The sequence below is a fragment of the Lynx rufus genome, unplaced genomic scaffold (genome assembly GCF_022079265.1).
Source record: "Lynx rufus isolate CCGP_SWC_20201006 ecotype Redwood Valley unplaced genomic scaffold, mLynRuf1.p SCAF_8, whole genome shotgun sequence".
Classification (NCBI taxonomy): Eukaryota; Metazoa; Chordata; class Mammalia; order Carnivora; family Felidae; genus Lynx; species Lynx rufus.
The window spans coordinates 93,784,358-93,797,517 of record NW_025814896.1 but is presented as its reverse complement, the minus strand read 5'-3'; the positions used below and the strand labels follow the sequence as shown (position 1 = coordinate 93,797,517).

At 35.0% G+C, this 13,160-nt stretch overlaps 1 pseudogene; it reads right to left on the bottom strand.

Moving 5' to 3' along the window:
- Window positions 1-9,174: 9,174 nt before the first annotated feature.
- Window positions 9,175-9,648, bottom strand: LOC124503937 (60S ribosomal protein L12-like; annotated as a pseudogene).
- Window positions 9,649-13,160: the final 3,512 nt, after the last annotated feature.

The window sequence follows — 13,160 nt, the reverse complement described above, 5'->3', positions numbered from 1 at the left end:
ACATAATAATTTCAAACTAAAATTATAATTGTATTTTAATAAGATTAAAGATACAACCTGACAAGATTAACAACAGAAACCTCTACTTACCCTAAACTATAATGATGAAACTATTAGATATAAAAGGATGACGTGTAATCTCAATGGGCGTATTTAACCCCTTTCTGAAATAGGCAGATGAAGTCAACACACGAATACCTGTAGAAATTAAGAAAGGTGTAAGCATATCTGGACATATTTAGATGCATTTTGAATTTTGTGATTGAATCGGCCAATTAAATAACGTATTCAACATGTTACTGTGCTTTGCTTACTTAAGACTGATTCTTGTTTCATATTATTACAAGTCTCAGTATCAAGCTCATTTAAATATTATGACTTTTGAGTGCTTTCATATTGACCAATGCAAATTCACCATTATTATTCTTCTCAGTAAAACATAGTTAGTCTTGCATGATTCTCATATAGTCAAATTCCAAAGGTGACCAAATTTGGGATTATGAATGGGATATTTTTACCTTTATACATGAAAATAAGGAAATGTTTGTGATGGTAATATTGAGTTTTCCCATCCATCTCTATAACTTGTTTTCTGCCTCTCGCCAAACTTTGTTTTCTGCCTCTCACCAAACTTTGTAATTCGCTACTTGGTTTCTTCCTGTAATATGGAGGAGTTTCCATCTCCACTGCAGCCTAGAACTTTCCCTATTCTATGCCATTAATTAACATCCTTAGACCTTCCTCTTTCCTAGAAATGCACTGAAAGCTCTTTTCCATTATTGCTCCCCTCCACTGCTTCTTGCTCTTTGTGTTACTTTCCTTTGTATTTCTTTACAGAAAATTAAAGGTGTTCATCATAAAGGAGTTTAGGCATGAGTTTAGTCCACCATCTTGAATTAAAAGTCACTAGTGTGTTTAATTTGTATTGTGCATGAAAAATCCAGCCATAGGAATCTTTTTGTTAGGAAAGTAAGGCCAGCAAACTCGCTTGTTAATTTTTGTTGGGGTTTATGTGTTTGGAGCTGCAAGCAGTATTATGATTAGTTACTATATAAAGAATATAAGGTGTTTTGCATAGTATTTCTTGTTTTGATTCAAATCATGATTTTGAGATTCATACAAAAGCTAACAATCTGATTTGAAATTATTCTGTCTAGTAAATATTATCAAGAATGATGATAAAAACCTGAAAAAGTATTTTTCCAATAAAGGTAAAAACTTACCTAGAAAATTACCTATTACCAATTGCTTAGTGATTGACCAAATGATCAGAATATTTTGTTTTAATTCTATAATTGTATATCATTTTAACTTATTAAAGATTCCTGGGGCATCTGACTCTTGGTCATGATCCCATGGTTTGTGGATTCCATCCCTGCTTTGGGCTCTGTGCTAACTGTGCATAGCCTGCTTGGGAGTCTCTGTCTCTTCCTCTCTCTGTACCCCCACCCCATGCACTGTTAGTATCTATCAAAGGAAATAAATAAACTTTAAAAAAAGTTTTAAGGATTTTTAAGAAACATTTATTATTAAGGGGAAACAATAGTTTCACTTAAGCAGATGTCTCAACTCTTTCTACCTCATTTTATTTAAATAGTTTTTGAAAAGGAGAATCTGAAGAGACAGCTTAAAAATAATTAAGTGGTCAATGCTTGCATAGTATGCAAAAACAGATCACTCTCACTAAAAGCCTCCAGACAATTCATCATTGTTCTATTTTACAAGCCCATGAGAAGAAAGACTCTAGAGTTTACCAGAAGATAGACAATGCAGTTGGTCAAAGTTGGGATTCAGTGTAGAGGTGCTCAGGATCTTCCTAAGTTAGAAATGACAAATTAATTAATGTTCATATACATGAAAATTGACTGAGGTTAAATGATGTCTTATAAAATGTCTTATACAATTTATTTATTTATGGATATAATACTCAGTTTAATGCAATAGTGTCATAAAATTTGGCAGAATTTTATCAGTGAACCCTCTTGTGCTTATCTGTAATAAAAAGGTCAGAAACAGCCATGATCAATTTGTAAAGAAAATACATGATTTTACCTGACTTTTCTCCTTGACTTTGTGGTTGTTACTAATTAGATATAATGACAAGTAGAATAATTTGGTTGGTCCAGTTTATTGGGGGCTAGCCCAGTGTTTTTTGTGCCGAGAAAAATCAGAAAGCTTTTGTGTGGCTGCTACATGACATTGTCATCACACAGATTTCACTTCCTTTTTCTGCCCAGTCTATCTCAGGTGTACCTGTGTTTGTTCCTGGTCTAAAAATATTCTATCTCTTTCACAATATTTACAAAGCTTGATAGTCTACATGTTTCCCATACTTGGTGTTACTCCTTCTGCATTACCTAATACATTCTTACCCCTCCTCAGTTCCAGCCAAATTTATCTTTCTGAAGGCTTTCTTGTCCATTGCAGGTGTTCCTTTCAGTTCTCAGAAGTTTACCTGCATTTATCCTCTGTAACCCTTATTAGATGCAATTAATGCTATCCTGTATTTTGTATTCATCAAATCATAGCTTCCTAGGCAAATCCTAAAAAAATAAAGATTGTGATTTATACTTTCAATCCATCATGATACCTGGCACAGTTCTACATATACACAAGGCTTCAAAATGAAATACCCCCCGTTCATGCTCTGTCTCTCTCTGTCCCAAAAATAAATAAACGTTGAAAAAAAAAAAATTTAAAAAAAAAAAAAAAAAAGGGGCGCCTGGGTGGCGCAGTCGGTTAAGCGTCCGACTTCAGCCAGGTCACGATCTCGCGGTCCGTGAGTTCGAGCCCCGCGTCGGGCTCTGGGCTGATGGCTCAGAGCCTGGAGCCTGTTTCCGATTCTGTGTCTCCCTCTCTCTCTGCCCCTCCCCCGTACATGCTCTGTCTCTCTCTGTCCCAAAAATAAATAAACGTTGAAAAAAAAAAAAAATTAAAAAAAAAAAACAAAATGAAATACCAAAATGTACATTAGTAGCATTTAGAAATAGGATTTCACATTAACTGTGTCACCCTTGGGTTTAGCTTACTGTATAACTTCTGATACATTTACAGCTGTAAATAAGTCAAATATACAAATTTAATTTATAGTATATATATATATATATACACACACACACAAATATAATACAAATATAACATAGGACATATAATCATATACAGTATAAAGTACTTTGTATCTAATACATAGTATTATATATATAATAGTAAAGAAATTCGATAAATTCTATTTATCCATACCTCCATTTGTTTGTTGATCTATTCAGTTAATGTCTAGGAATCTGTGCTCTGCATTAATGCTTCTACTAAGTTGTGGGAATGAAAAATATATATGATACCTACAGTCACAAACTATACAGCCTTATGGAGAGACAAACATAATTACAGTACCATGTGTGAGTGCTACACTAGGAGATATATCAGATATTTAATAACAGTTTATATCATATTTCTGAGGTGAGTTACCTTTTCAAGTAAGCCATTTAAGCTAAGATACAAAGGAATTTGTCTTAGGAAAAGAGAGTAGCTATGTAAAGATGCAGAATCAACCAAGACTCTTGAAACCTTCGTGAAGGTAAAAATATTTCAGTACGTCTGTAACGTGGTATGTGAAGGATGCCAAAGTATGTTACTGGAGAAGTATCTTTGTAAGTTATGTTAAGATGTTTGGATGTTATCCAGAAAGAGGGCATCATTTAACAGTCCAAATCAGAGGTATTTTTATGATTAAATTGAAAGCACAGAGTCCAATCTCAGCCTTGCCACTAGGATTTATTAATTTATGGCAAGGAACAACATCTCTATGCTTCTGTTTGCTGATTTTAAAATTAGGGAAGTAATATTACCTGTCTTATAGAATCATTTAGAGGCTAAAATGAGTTACTATTTAATGCTTAGAAGAGTGCCTACACATTGTCAGTGCTAATAAATGTTAAATATTTTTATTCTTCTTTGAAACATTTATTTTTACAGAAGAATGGGAATAGTGGAACATAGGAAACCCAGAAAAAGAAGGATCAAGTGAAACTATTGCACTATTAATGTAAATGAAACAAAAAAAAATGCTGGTAGATTCTGATTCCACTGATGAATACCACATCACTTCCACTAAATTGGAAGTTGAATCTGTCTCTGGTTACTTCAGTCTCCTCATGTGACTGCTAGAACAGGTAACAAAGGGGAGTCTTGTGCTTCCTGGGTTATTTGATTATCACTACCAAGGGCAAAGAGTATCACTCTTTCACAAAGAGGGCAGAGAGGAGTATTAATGTGACCCTGTGGATCCCTGAGATACCTCCTAATATTACCATATCTAGTGGTTAAAGTTATTGGAAGTCTGTAGTAAAATAGCATACCAGGTATTCAGATCTCTTAAGAATGAGGTTTGATTATTCACCTAGCTCAAGAATCCCAGTGAAAGAATTCTGAGTGAGAAGGAAATACAAAGTGGGTACTAGAGGAAGGAAATCACAAAGCCCAATAGTAGCTTCATGAATAATTGCAGAAACAAGGACTAAAGAATTTACCTCTATGATTTTCCTTTCTCTACGATGTGTATAGTGTATATATACACATACACCTTAATTTATATAATATACATATTAAACATGGCCTTATATTTATATTATAAATATGTATTATATATGCATTTACATTTTTCTCTTATTTTTCTCTACGCATTGTAGGTCATAGTTAAAATTACAGTTTCCTTCCTAAATTATAAACTATCAAGGAAATATAGTCATAAAGTATTGAGCAACTTTTAAGTGATTCAGGACTTTGAGATGGATACAGTAACTTTTGAGACCTCCAGTTGCTCCATTTTCCAAAGGCAGTGAGAGAATTGTCAGTTGTCTGAGGGAAAGTAACATTATGCTAGAAGGGATATTGTTGATGTTGGTGGAGGTGGTGGTATTTGGAGCCTTACTTATGGAAAATGGTGTATTTTGTGTAGGACAACCACGTTGTAGACTCCAGGGAAGACGTGGTTTGAGTCCATTTTGAACAGTTGTTTTCTATTTTAAAAATTTCTGTCAATATGAGTCCATCTTTCCTAGATAGAACCAACTAAATGTTTATCCTTGCTCAGATTCTCTTGCAGCACTGCTCCATACCTGTATGTTAGTTCTATCAATCTGGCATGCATTTTTAAGGCTTGTATTCAGAGCAGTGTGAGTGCTAAATGAGAATCGATCTTTTGATAAGTGCAGCTGCCATGCTAGGCAGGTCTTTAAGTGTAGCATATTGAAAAGCGAAGGATGACATCAGATTTGCATTTTGTAAATATTGTTTAGGCTGCAATCCCAAGGAAAGATTGGAGGAGAGAGAGAGGAGTATCTGAAGAAAAATTATTTAGAAAAATTATTGGTGTAACCTAGTCAAGTGATAGGTGGTAATTTGCACTTGGGTTAGGATGATGATTCTGCAGAGAAGCATGCTGACTGGGAAGGTACTTGCAGATAAAGTTGGAAAAGCTTTTATATAAATTTATAGGAATGATGAAGGAGAGAGACCTAGAAATGCTGAATTCAAAGCATATAATTAACTAGATGGATGTCACATGGAGTGATCATATGCTGTGAGCACATTTTACAATGAATACATTTGTGTGCATCTGTAATGTATGTAGAGTGTTGGCATGATTATTGTCTGCTGTGAATAAAAAAATATATGCGAAAACCTTATAAAAATAATCTAACAAAAGTAGAGAAAAGGTAATCAAAACATGCTGGGATTTTCTCCCCTAAACCCAACAATGCAGTTCTTGTCTACAAGCTCTTCATATTGATAGATTCTTGGAACCAAGATTTCCTCAAGACTTGATTTTATACAATTGCATGTGCAAATGGAAATAAATACCATATATCAATTGTTCCTCTGAGCTTTTCTATGGGTAATTTTTGTCTTTAATTACATTAGTCTGAAATGAGTTGTTTTCATCAAGGAAGATATTAATTTTGCAATTAAGAAATTAGGCAATTTACCATATTTTTCAATGTCAGTAAAAATTCAGGTTTCTCTTCTTAACCTGATAGACAAAACTAGTTATAAGGAGAGATTATTAGAGTAGGTTCTGGCTCAGGAAGAGTCAACTCATCTACTCTTCTTATGAATTTAAAAAATTTTAATGTTTATTTATCTTCTTTTTGACATTGTTTTCACAATTCAGTGTATGGAAAAATTATTTTTGTAGAGAAGATGAATCGTGGCTTTAACATTTGCATATTACTTTGCTTTACATGATTTCAGGTATTTGTGAAGTGTTTTATTAGCAGTGTGCTAAAACAAACTATAAGAAAATTCAAGGTGTAAAATAAGGACTTTTTCACAAAAAAGAGCATTAACATTCACGCAAAGTATATGTATGTGTGTTTAAATCTGGAGATGGGTTTTGATTATCAAACTCAAATAATTATTATCATTATGAAAAGTATCAGTGACAAAATTATAAAGTTTTTTTAAAAGATTATATTGTTATGTTCGTCGTGTGCATCTGTTTAAATGTTAGAAAACTCATCCCATTATGAAATATTTAAGCTTAAACATAATTAGATTAACTATAAAAGTATGCATTATAAATTCATTACAATTGTATTTAAAGTTTAAAATGTTTATAATACAAGCTTTTGTTTTGGTTTTGACTTTCCAAATGAATTTTTCCTACTTCGATAATTGTCTAATTTTAGTTTAGAGCCTCCTTGCCCTACATTGTGAAAGCTCATTTCTGTTATCTTCATATTAAAATCTATAGACAAGATTTGCATACCTTCTTCAAATTGTTTATGATTCATAATGTCCATAGTTAATGATAATTTCATAGGTATTGGCAATAAAATAATTTATTAAATTATTAATTTAAAAGATATAAAACTAAATTCATGTGAATAGTGAGTTCAAGAGAAGATATATTATACATTAATGACATAGGCCCTTAGGTAAGGTTTTATCAGTTGTGAAAAAGTAGTATTATATACCTCATCTACAAATTTTCCTTCCTGTTTTCATATGTCTTTCTGCCTGCTTGCCAATCTATTTCAAGTTGAGTACTATTAATATTGAAATTGACCTAAATATAAACTTGCTAAAATGTCTTATGCTTTAAATATGTGTTCACATATTTATTGACCTTTTTTACAAACTGTTATCTCTATGGCCTGATACAGTTATTTTCCTATCTTGCCTTGAAGCATAACACATTTATTATGGTGTCTAGATATAACATCTACAAGATTTAAGTCAGTAGGGCCAACAGGCTCTTTGTTGGCTTTTGTTCCAAGTTATGGAGAAATGATGTGATGCTTTTATAGTATCAAACCTGGTCTGGGCTGAGGTGGTCTTTCCAAATTCACAATAGATTTTTCCATTAGATATTTTAGTAGGTAATTTTGGATCATGATAGACTTAACCCAACTAATCTTGGCTTTGCTATTCCAAGGATACTATAGTCCATGTTTTCTGTCCGTAGCTTCTGAGTGCTTGAGGCAGAAAAAACAAACAAAAACAGTTTTGAGGAATCATGTATTAACTCACATAGACAGGAAAAATTCCAAATGTCCATGGTCAACATTGAAGAATATATAGTGTAACTCTACGACCCAGCAATTGCACTACTAGGCATTTATCCAAGGGATATAGGTGTGCTGTTTTCAAGGGATGCATGCACCCCCATGTTTATAGCAGCACTGTCATCAATAGCCAATGTATGGAAAGATCCCAAATGTCCATTGATGGATGAATGGATAAAGAAGATGTGGTATGTATGTATGTGTGTACACACACACACACGCACACACACAATGGGGTGTTACTCGGCAATCAAAAAGAATGAAATCTTGCCATTTGCAACTACATGGATGGAACTGGAGGGTATTATGCTAAGTGAAATTAGAGAAAGACAAAAATCATATGACTTCACTCATATGAGGACTTTAAGAGACAAAACAGATGAACATAAGGGAAGGGAAACAAAAAATAAAAACAGGGAGGAGGACAAAACAGAAGAGACTCATAAATATGGAGAACAAACGGTTACGGGAGAGGTTGTCAGAGGGGGGATGGGATAAATAGGTAAGGGGCACTGAGGAATCTACTCCTGAAATCATTGTTGCACTATATGCTAACTAATTTGGATGTACATTAAAAAAAATTAAAAATAAAATTAAAAAAAATACATAGTGTAAAGTTGGATTATAGGGTAGGGATATGTGAGGAAAGATTCGAAGCAGGGAAATCATTAAGTCTAAGTAAAATGGAATTTGTACAATGCCTGAGTATTGGCTCAGCCATTTTGAGAGATATCAGAAAAGAAATATGCCTAGTACAATAACCTCCTCAGGAACAATAGCCCAGTTGCAGTCTGATTCTAGGAGCCAGCCTGCCTGACCATGTCACTTAACTTCTGTGGGTTTTTTTTTTAATAATTTATGTGATTCCTCTATACCTTACTCCTATTATATATACAATGGAAGAAAATATCATACCAAAGTTTTGTAAGGAAGAAGTGAATTAAGACCTATGAAGTGCTTAAAACTTATGCCTGGTGATGATGATGGTGGTGGTGGTGGTGGTGGTGGTGGTGGTGGTGGTGGTGATTTCTGAGTCTGGATTAATATCCAGAACTCCAAGGTCTACCATATAATTAGATTATTCTCACTCAGGCGATCTAAAAATCCAGGTGCACCAGGCACTCCACACTTCGGTAGTATTGGAAGTGAGTGAGCGTGAGGATATATAGGAATACATTACTAGATGGATCACTCAGTATTACTTCTGATGGTTTTATGCATCTGACTGAAATATAATAAACAATCTTTATGTTTCACAGTGCCATTGAAGCTATTTTGTCTCAGACTTGGCTTGAACTTAGCTGGATTGCTTTAATAACCTGAACTGTACTGGTTTTTTCTGTTCTTTCCCACCTAACCCATTAATATGCCAGTGCAACTAATGACTAACATTTGTATGGAGTTTTATAGTATTTAAAATGATTACACATTAAATATGTCACTACATTTAATTTACCCTATCTTTGTGGACAACTTGATTATTCTTAAGTACCGCTCCAACAGAATCAACACAAAAATTTTCCATTATTCCTATGTTTATGAAGTTTATGACTATTAAATTTTGTTTTGGTTGTCAAATCCTTTACTGAAGTATTTTACTTTGTAGTTCTTAACTAGCTGGACATTCCATTGTACCACTATTGATGTCATCAGTGATGTCATGAGAGTGGCAATGATCAACATGTCAGCCCACAGATTTGGCAGTCCCCAGGATCTCTTTAATGGTTCCAGAGAGTCCTCTGGCTAAAAATGGCTAAAAATCAAGGCCAGTTTTGACAGTCTCATCTAATGTGGTATTTCCACTGTGCTTAATGTTTTTCTGTTTCTTTTTGCCTCTTCGCAGTTTGTTGAGTGCTTTGATCAGCAGGAGAGAGGCAAAAAGTACCACTTTAACCTGGGCCTATCTGTTCTGTGGTCAGTTTCACTGACCCTTCCAATCACTGGTTGCCTTAGTGATGTCATCACCAGCCTTGTTTGAAGACAGATCCAAGGGGACCATCTTCCTTGCCAGGGCAGACGAGGCACCAACTTCCCCACCAGTGCACCTTAGGTATTCGACTTTGATCTCATTGGAGTCAAACATAGGCAGCCTGGTAGAGGTGGCTGGTGTCTCATGAACTCAGATTCAGATGACCAAAGATAGTTGCACCTTTACTTCCTCCGAGGTGAAAGCCAAAAGCTATAATTACATTTTTAAAAAATAATTTTGACAGGAGCACCTGGGTGGCTCAGTTGGTTAAGTGTACGCCTCTTGATTTCAGCTCAGGTCATGATCTCATGGTTCATGGATTTGAGCCCCATGTCCCACTGATGGTACAAAGCCTGCTTGGAATTCTCTCTCTCTGTCTCTCTCTCTGTCTACCCCTCCCCTGCTCTCACGCACATGTGTGCACTCTCCAAATAAATCATTTGATAGTAACTTATGTTTTCATAGAAAATTTAGGAAATAAAAATATAACTTAAAAAATACCCATAAAGGCATCATTAAGCAATTAGTTCTCATTTTTTATTTTCCATCTAAGCATTTCATCCATTTTGAAATTATGTTTTTGCAAGATGTGCAGCAACCATTTTTGTTAATGGTTAGACCCTTGAAGCAACACCACTTACTGAATAATGTAACATTTACCTATTTTAAAACTTTAACATTATCACAGTCTGCATTTGGATGATTTTCTGGCTCTCTATTTCTGAAATTCTTTTTTTTTTCCTTCATAAAATTCACTTTCAATCTGAGTACCAGAAAGTTTTAATTATTAAAACTTAATAACATATTTAAATAACTTAATAAGCGTTCCCCTATGACTCATCTACTTTATAATCTTCCTGGCTATTCCCCACACAAATATATTTTCATTGTTAAGAAGGGAGCTAGTGAATGCATTATGTATATGTCAGTGTAAATGCTGCACGCCTTGTAGGTTAACCTTGGTGTAAAGTTAGGTCGATATGTTTCAATTATTATTTATATATTAGGAAATAAATGTTTTGTGATTTTAATTTTCTTATGTGAACATTTACTTCTTCCTACAATCAAATTTCTATAAAAAGGTCTATCCCGGGGCGCCTGGGTGGCGCAGTCGGTTAAGCGTCCGACTTCAGCCAGGTCACGATCTCGCGGTCCGTGAGTTCGAGCCCCGCGTCGGGCTCTGGGCTGATGGCTCAGAGCCTGGAGCCTGTTTCCGATTCTGTGTCTCCCTCTCTCTCTGCCCCTCCCCCGTTCATGCTCTGTCTCTCTCTGTCCCAAAAATAAATAAAACGTTGAAAAAAATAAAATAAAAATAAAAATAAAAATGTCTATCCCTTATAGAATGTAAAGTTTATACTAGCATATTTTATGTCTATCTTTCTGTCTATCCATCCATCTAATATTGTGTAAGTACAAGGCTATTAATTGCAGCATTATTTGTAAAAGATTGTAGTAGAGTCTTAAGAAGTGTTCGTTATGAACATAGCTGGAGAAGAAAATAGCAGCTATGCAGGAGGGGCAAGAAACTTCACCTGGATCTTTCTCTCTTATATTTTCTATAGAGCATGTAGGAGAGTAAAATTTACCACTGCAAAATATATCTGTTTGGCAGGTGGATTATTTTAGATTGATTATTTTTAAGAAACAGAAGGCTCAAGAAGAACCTTTGACCTTCTCTCTGCCTACAAGAATTTAGGTAGAAGACTTTTTCCAGGAAGCAAGATATTATTATAAATAGCTATAATATGAACTAGGGATGTTAGGGAGGAACCTAGCAAGGCCTATTTGATCAAAGTCCTCTCTATGTCCCATTGTTTCTGCATGGTTCAGCAAACATTTATTTACTGAACATTTACTCTTTTCCATTCTCCCTGTGAATTGTCTTCCTTCCCTTTGTAGCCTTAAGCCTCTACCCCCTTCTCCTTAGTTCAGCTCGACATATATACCTCATTTTGCTCTGGAATCTCTCATGTTTATGTCAATTCCCTGTATGTACATAATTTTATTTCCTCCTGGCAATCTGTGTCACATCAATTTGATTCTCTGACCAGCCAGAAGGACCTTGAAGGGTGGAGGTTTGTCCTCCCCAAGAAACAAAAGTTTTAATCTATTGTAGGAAAGGCAACAATCACCACTTTTCTATCTCTCTCCCCCTTTTTTAGGACACAAAACTCTTATTATACATAAAGTTTTAAAAGTGGGTAAGGAGATGGAGTGCAAATGTGCTTAATTAATTCACGTCCATCTGGGCAGGTGGGAAAGAAGTGGACCACAGGAACTGCTGGAATGTATTAGGAAACACATATGGGAGCTGGAAGAAGAGAACAGGAAATGGAAAAGGGGCAGGAGTAATTGTTGAATGCATAGCTATAGATAGAGGCAGGGCAGGAGAATAGACATGTCGCACTCGTTGGCACCTAGGGAGAATACCTTGCCTAAGGCTTATCCTTAATCAGAAGAGCAAAAACCACACTCCACCACCAACTTGAGAAATCACAAATAACAAGTAACAGCACAGTACAGCTGGGAGGCAGACAGGAGAACCGAACAAGTGTGTGGTTTGTTGTGGCATTATTTGTCTTCACTGTACAACAGTCATCAAATTCCTATAGGGTTACCTTTTGTGTAGCAGAGGGCTGGTTTAAACAAATAATACCTGTTCTTTTCTGAGTTTTAGGTCTTTTCTTTGTACTGTGCCTCAGAGGAGTCTCTTTTCATAAGAATCTTATATGAATGGGATTTTTTCCATAGTGTTTACTTACAGACTTTGATGTATAGAAAACTCAATTTTTATATAGTTTGTTAACAACTATGTAACTGTACTGTCTTGATAATTTAATGATTTGTAAGTTCATTTTCCATGATTTTCTGCAGGATTATTATCAGAGTTTGTATTCTGAAATGCCAATGAGTAAAAACAAGCCTTAACAGTTCATAAAAACTCATAATAAAAGTAGAGCTTAGAATTATAATGTCTTAATTTGGAAGACAGATTGCATATATTTATTTTTTGAGTTCTCTTACTACAGCAGCCAAAGAACATGAGGATGGCCGTCTACTAATTCACACTACCCAGAGGTATCACTAGATGCTCTGCCAATTATGAAGTACATAAATAATGCCTGCCCCGCTCCCTTACATTGTCACTTAGTTTTAAAAAATAAAAAAAGTGTGTACTCAACCATATGACTATTTAAGGTTAAAGCTTTGAGCCAGTGTCCTTTGTGTTAATAAGAGAATGAATTCAGCTCTATTAAATGTTGCCAGATGGTTGGCTGGTTAGTTGCTGGTTTGAGGATTTTGTAAAGTTTCTGTGTTTCAACCTGTGGGGGAAAAAATCTGCTAGTTCAAATTGTCCACAGAAAGCCAGCGCTTTCTGTCACACTTTCCATTTGGTGATAGCCCCTGGATGCATTGAGATGCATCATTGTAGCTCTAGATCCTGAGTTTATCATATGTATCAGTTGCAACAGAGGGATGTATTCAGTTTTTCACACTATTTGAACAAGTTTCGAATAGTAAAGAATAGTCACAGAGAAGGACCATGCTAACGGAACTCCTGACAGGGCTTTGGGTCCAGTTAATTGCTGGAAACAGAATGGTTCCTAATGCTCTTTTTGGTGATG